This window comes from Salmo trutta, chromosome 31 (assembly GCF_901001165.1).
Source record: "Salmo trutta chromosome 31, fSalTru1.1, whole genome shotgun sequence".
Taxonomy (NCBI): Eukaryota; Metazoa; Chordata; class Actinopteri; order Salmoniformes; family Salmonidae; genus Salmo; species Salmo trutta.
The window spans coordinates 16,834,325-16,841,861 of record NC_042987.1 but is presented as its reverse complement, the minus strand read 5'-3'; positions in this window follow the sequence as shown (position 1 = coordinate 16,841,861).

Below are 7,537 nucleotides of genomic sequence, written 5' to 3'. Positions count from 1 at the left end.
CCGATGCTTCAGGTCCACAAAGGCTTTGTTGACAGCAGGAGACCATTTGAACGGTACTTTGGGAGATGTGAGTGCCGAGAGGGGGCCCGCCAGGGTGCTGTAACCCCAAATGAAACAGTGGTAGAAGTTTTTAAATCCTAGGAAATGTTGCAACTGCACCCTGGACGTTGGTTGAGGCCAATCCACCACTTCTTTCACCTTTCCAGGATCCATCTGAACATTGCCCTCAACAATGGCATATCCCAGAAAGGTGATTGTAAAGCGGTTGAACTCACACTTCTCGGCTTTCACAAACAGTTGGTTCTCCAGGAGGTGCTGAAGGACCTGCCTGATGTGAAGAACATGTTCTTGGGCAGACCGGGAAAAAACAGGATGTCATCAAGGCAGACGAACACAAAACGGTTGAGCATGTCCCAGAGCACATCGTTTACCAAAGCCTGAAAGACAGCGGAGGCGTTGGTGAGTCCAAACGGCATGACCTGATACTCATAATGTTCGCTGGCTGTGTTGAAGGCTGTCTTACACTCATCCCCTTCGCGTATCCGAACCAGGTGGTAGGCATTCCGAAGGTCCAACTTGGAAAAAATGGTGGCCCCTTGGAGAGGTTCAAAAGCCGAGGAGAGGAGTGGTAGGGGGTAACGATTTTTGACAGTAATGTAATTCAGTCCCCGGTAGTCAATGCATGGACTCAGAGTCTTGTCCTTCTTCTCCACAAAGTAAAACCCTGCGCCGACAGGAGATGGAGATGGACAGACGGCCCCAGTAGCCAAAGGCTCCAGAGTGGCAGGCAGGCTCAAGGTCAAGGCAGGCAGAATGGTCAGGCAGGTACAGAGTCCAGAAACAGGCAAGGGTCAAAACCGGGAGGACTAGAAAAAGGAGAAATAGCAAAAGCAGGAGAAGGAAAAAAACTTTCAAACTGAGAGCACCAGCAAGACTGTTGACTGGGATTGTAAAGGAAGGGTATATAACTTATACCATAATTACCAGAAACTGCCGGAATTTTATCACATGACATCTAGTTACCTTTCTGGGTACTTCAGATTATCACAGTTACAGTTGAAATCAGAAGTTTACATACATTTAGGTTGGAGTCATTCAAATCCGTTTTTCAACCAATCCACAACTTTTTTGTTAACAGACTATAGTTTTGGAAAGTCGGTTAGGACATCTACTTTGTGCATGACACAAGTCATTTTTCCAACAATTGTTTACAGACAGATTATTTCACTTATAATTCACTGTATCACAATTCCAGTGGGTCAGACATTTACATACACTAAGTTGACTGTGCCTTTAAACAGATTGGAAAATTCCAGAAAATGATGTCATAGCTTCAGAAGCTTCTGATAGGTTAATTGACATCATTTGAGTCAATTGGAGGTGTACCTGTGGATGTATTTCAAGGCCTACTTTCAAACTATGTGCCTCTTTGCTTGACATCTTGGGAAAATCAAAAGAAATCAGCCAAGACCTCAGAAAAAAAATTGTAGACCTCCACAAGTCTGGTTCATCCTTGGGAGCAATTTCCAAATGCCTGAAGGTACCACGTTCATCTGTATAAACAATAGTACGCAAGTATAAACACCATAGGATCACGCAGCCGTCATACCGCTCAAGAAGGAGACGCGTTCTGTCTCCTAGAGATGAATGTACTTTGGTACGAAAACTGCAAATCATTTCCAGAACAACAGCAAAGGACCTTGTGAAGATGCTGGAGGAAACCGGTACAAAAGTATCTATATCCACAGTAAAACGAGTCCTATATCGACATAACCTGAAAGGCTGCTCAGCAAGGAAGCCACTGCTCCAAAACCGCCATAAAAAAGCCAGATTGCGGTTTGCAACTGCACATGGGGACAAAGATCGTACTTTTTGGAGAAATGTCCTCTGGTCTGATGAAACAAAAATACAACTGTTTGGCCATAATGACCCTCGTTATGTTTGGGGGAAAAATGGGGAGGCTTGCAAGCCGAAGAACACCATCCCAACCGTGAACACGGGGTGGCAGCATCATGTTGTGGGGGTGCTTTGCTGCAGGAGGGACTGGTGCACTTCACAAAATAGATAGCATCATGAGGAAGGACAATTATGTGGATATATTGAAGCAACATCTCAAGACATCAGTCATGAAGTTAAAGCTTGGTCGCAAATGGGTCTTCCAAATGAACAATGACCCCAAGCATACTTCCAAAGTTGTGGCAAAATGGCTTAAGGACAACAAAGTCAAGGTATTGGAGTGGCCATCACAAAGCCCTGACCTCAATCCCATAGAACATTTGTGGGCAGAACTGAAAAAGCGTGTGCTAGCAAGGAGGCCTACAAACCTGACTCAGTTTCATCAGCTCTGTCAGGAGGAATGGGCCAAAACTCACCCAACTTATTGTGGGAAGCTTGTGGAAGGCTACCTGAAATGTTTGACCCAAGTTAAACAATGTAAAGGCAATGGTACCAAATACTAATTGAGTGTATGTAAACTTCTGACCCACTGGGAATGTGATGAAAGAAATAAACGCTGAAATAAATGATTCTTTCTACTATTTTTCTGACATTTCACATTCTTAAAATAAAGTGGTGATCCTAACTGACCTAAGACAGGGAATTTTAACTTGGATTAAATGTCAGGAATTGTTAAAAACTGAGTTTAAATGTATTTGGCTAAGGTGTATGTTAACTTCCGACTTCAACTGTATCTGTAATTATCTATGGCCCTTTGTGTGGTCTTATGGCTTCGTTTACACAGGCAGCCCAATTCTGATATTTTGCCCAGTTATTGGCTGAAAAGCTGATCTGATCTGATTGGTCAACAGGGCAGCCTGTGTAAACGCAGCCTATCACATATAAAATATTTAAAATGTTCAAATAAGGTCATTTTAAAATATGAAATAGAATGACAAAGCTGTAAAATATTATCCTAAATTTAAACCGTCAACTTAGTGAACAATATTTGTGTTTAATATGAGGGTTTAAGCATGAAATATACTTTATATTTTTTTACTCTCTTATTAATTTTACTATGTTGTAAATGTTTTGGCGCCAAACTGGTGGCAGTTGTGAAAAAAGTCAATAGTTGGAAGATTTTTCGAGTTAATTGAAAATAATGCCATTGTTGATTAGATGCTTTTTTCACAAATTAGGCTATGTTCTCTTTAATCATATGGTCTATCCACTAGAAACTTGTGTACAACATGGTCTATATATTAATATTTTTGGGTTGTTGTTGTTGTTGTTGTTGTTGTTCTTCTTCTTCTTCTTCAAGTATAAATTACCAAAGTGTTTATTGATTGCCATAGTTTACTGGTAACTTTGGTAAATGACTGGTAGTTTTGCAACCCTAACTGGACTCATCAGCCACCAGCCACCTTCCAGATATGCCTCTAATATCCCTAAAGAATAGACTACAGCCCACAGAAGGGGTAAGAGTGACACCTAGCGGTTGTAACATTTCTAATTTGCATTGTAATAAGACATTTGCAATGGCCAGGTCCTTCATATTGTAAATGTAAATGTCCTTACAGTGAACTAAAAATCATTTTGAAGTCCATCAATGGTTAGGTCACTGTGGTAAGGGACAATTTTATTTAAAATCCACTAATATCAGAGTATACTGTTTATGGAAATTATACTGACTGAGCAAAAATGTAAAGTCAACAATCAAATTTCAATAGTCTATTGACTTTGATATAGATTTGGAAACATCTTTCACAGTGACAAGAAAAAAAGCAAATTTGGAGCGTACAGTAGGCCTTTATGTTTCAATAATAGGACTGTAGGGTTACAGCCACCAGAGGTTTAAGAGGCCACAGAGAGAGCCCCTGCAGTGCATTGTGTCTCCCTGTCAGCCAGTCCATGGTGGACTGAGATGCAGCAGCCAAGTGCCCTCAGAGTCTCCCGTGGAGGACGAAAACGAACATCTAGAGAGACTGGTTTCAGACTATGCAGAAAACTAATTACAAGCAATAAATTAATTTCACGCTGTCGCTTTAGAATTAATTGCATCTTTAAAGAACTGACTGGAAGAGATGGCTTGAGTGGTGATAACAGTGGACAAAGTGTTGTATTAATTTATGTACCAATGGCATCGTCGTGCTGAAGGTTGCACTTCATGCTTCTTAAAGGAATGCGCTAAACCTCATTTAATTGCTGCTTCAGTATTTTCGTCATACATCTTATGTGGTCTATCTACAGGCTATAAATGGCCATAAGTACTTAGATTGCCTCAGCCTGTCTCCCCACTTTTTTCTAAAGTTTGGTGTGGAATAAAACCGGGGGAAAGAATGAAACAACTGACATCTCCCAGTCATCTTGACCGACAGTCTGCTAGCCTCGCTTCAACTTCTCACCTATGAGTCAGCCATTTTGAGGTGAGGTGATACATTTTACACCATGCAGCTGAGGCTAATAATAACAACTGTTGTTACCAGGTAACCCTGACTACCAGGCGTCCAACAGGTCCACATGACACGGGTGCACGTCACAAGTCCTCAACTGGCAGCTTCATTAAATAGTACCTGCAAAACACCAGTCTCAACGTCAACAGTGAAGAGGCGACTCCGGAATGCTGGCCTATAAGGGATGCTGGCCTTCTAGCATCCCGGAGTCGCCTCTTCACTGTTGACGTTGAGCCTGGTGTTTTGCAGGTACTATTAAATGAACCTGCCAGTTGAGGACATGTGAGGCGTCTGTTTCTCAAACTAGACACTCTAATGTACTTGTCTTCTTGCTCAGTTGTGCACTGGGGCCTCCCACTCCTCTTTCTATTCTGGTTAGCGCCAGTTTGCTCTGTTCTGTGAAGGGAGTAGTACACATCGTTGTACGAGATCTTCAGTTTCTTGGCAAATGCTCACATGGAATAGCCATCATTTCTCAGAACAAGAATAGACTGACGAGTTTCAGAAGAAAGTTATTTGTTTCTGGACATTTCGAGCCAGTAATCGAACCCACAAATGCTGATGCTCCAGATACTCAACTAGTCTAAAGAAGGCCAGTTTTATTGCTTCTTTAATCAGCACAACAGTTTTCAGCTGTGCTAACCTAATTGCAAAAGGATTTTCTAATGATCAATTTGCCTTTTAAAATTATAAACTTGGATTAGCTGACACAACATGCCATTTGAACACAGGAGTGATGGTTTCTGATAATGGGCCTCTGTACGTCTATGTAGATATTCCATAAAAAATCTGACGTTTCCGGCTACAATTGTCATTTACAACATTAACAATGTCTACACTATTTCTGATCAATTTGATGTTATTTTAATGGACAGAAAATGAAATGTGATTTCTTTTCAAAAACAAGGACATTTCTAAGTGACCCCCAACTTTTGATTGGTAGTGTATATGTGTTTATATATATATATATATATATATATACACTGCTCAAAAAAATAAAGGGAACACTTAAACAACACATCCTAGATCTGAATGAAATAAATAATCTTATTAAATGAAATAATCTTATTAAATACTTTTTTCTTTACATATTTGAATGTGCTGACAACAAAATCACACAAAAATAATCAATGGAAATCCAATTTATCAACCCATGGAGGTCTGGATTTGGAGTCAGACTCAAAATTAAAATGGAAAACCACACTACAGGCTGATCCAACTTTGATGTAATGTCCTTAAAACAAGTCAAAATGAGGCTCAGTAGTGTGTGTGGCCTCCACGTGCCTGTATGACCTCCCTACAACGCCTGGGCATGCTCCTGATGAGGTGGCGGATGGTCTCCTGAGGGATCTCCTCCCAGACCTGGACTAAAGCATCCGCCAACTCCTGGACAGTCTGTGGTGCAATGTGGCGTTGGTGGATGGAGCGAGACATGATGTCCCAGATGTGCTCAATTGGATTCAGGTCTGGGGAACGGGCGGGCCATTCCATAGCATCAATGCCTTCCTCTTGCAGGAACTGCTGACACACTCCAGCCACATGAGGTCTAGCATTGTCTTGCATTTGGAGGAACCCAGGGCCAACCGCACCAGCATATGGTCTCACAAGGGGTCTGAGGATCTCATCTCGGTACCTAATGGCAGTCAGGCTACCTCTGGCGAGCACATGGAGGGCTGTGTGGCCCCCCAAAGAAATGCCACCCCACACCATGACTGACCCACCGCCAAACCGGTCATGCTGGAGGATGTTGCAGGCAGCAGAACGTTCTCCACGGCGTCTCCAGACTCTGTCACGTCTGTCACGTGCTCAGTGTGAACCTGCTTTCATCTGTGAAGAGCACAGGGCGCCAGTGGCAAATTTGCCAATCTTGGTGTTCTCTGGCAAATGCCAAACGTCCTGCACGGTGTTGGGCTGTAAGCACAACCCCCACCTGTGGACGTCGGGCCCTCATACCACCCTCATGGAGTCTGTTTCTGACCGTTTGAGCAGACACATGCACATTTGTGGCCTGCTGGAGGTCATTTTGCAGGGCTCTGGCAGTGCTCCTCCTTGCACAAAGGCGGAGGTAGCGGTCCTGCTGCTGGGTTGTTGCCCTCCTACGGCCTCCTCCACGTCTCCTGATGTACTGGCCTGTCTCCTGGTATCGCCTCCATGCTCTGGACACTACGCTGACAGACACAGCAAACCTTCTTGCCACAGCTCCCATTGATGTGCCATCCTGGATGAGCTGCACTACCTGAGCCACTTGTGTGGGTTGTAGACTCCGTCTCATGCTACCACTAGAGTGAAAGCACCGCCAGCATTCAAAAGTGACCAAAACATCAGCCAGGAAGCATAGGAACTGAGAAGTGGTCTGTGGTCACCATCTGCAGAACCACTCCTTTTTTGGGGGTGTCTTGCTAATTGGCTATAATTTCCACCTGTTGTCTATTCCATTTGCACAACAGCATGTGAAATGTATTGTCAATCAGTGTTGCTTCCTAAGTGGACAGTTTGATTTCACAGAAGTGTGATTGACTTGGAGTTACATTGTGTTGTTTAAGTGTTCCCTTTATTTTTTTGAGCAGTATATATATATATATATATATATATATATTATCAGGGGTGCTGCAGCACCCTCAACATCCCTGCATCCCGCAGCTATGTTTAGGTGCCAAGGATTCAGACATGTTGAAGCAGTGTGTAGAAGGGATATACCACAATGTGAGAAATGTGCAGGAGGGTATATTCAGAGGGAGTGTAAAGTTGGGATAGAGAAAGCATTGTGTGTCAACTGTGGGGGCGCCTATGCAGCTGGGGATCTGAAGTGCCCTGTAAGAGAAGTGCCCAGGTTGAGATTGCCAGGGTTCGAGTATCCACTTTGTTAGATTTGCTGAATATACGCCAATCCGGCATCCTTCTTCTAACTAGGTTAAAAATATATCCCATCTTCAACCTGGTCTTCTATCCCGCATGGTCTGCGTTCCAGTAACTTCTTTACAGCATGAGCAATAAGCATGAGGCATTTTGAATATTAAGTAGCTCTGTGTACAAAGGGGAATGCAGGCCAGGCTTTGGCTTCTGTAAAATACTAGTAATTCAAAGAAAAAGAAGAATTAAAAAATATATATTATTTAATAATAAAAAGTATTAGGTCATTCATTGCCTTA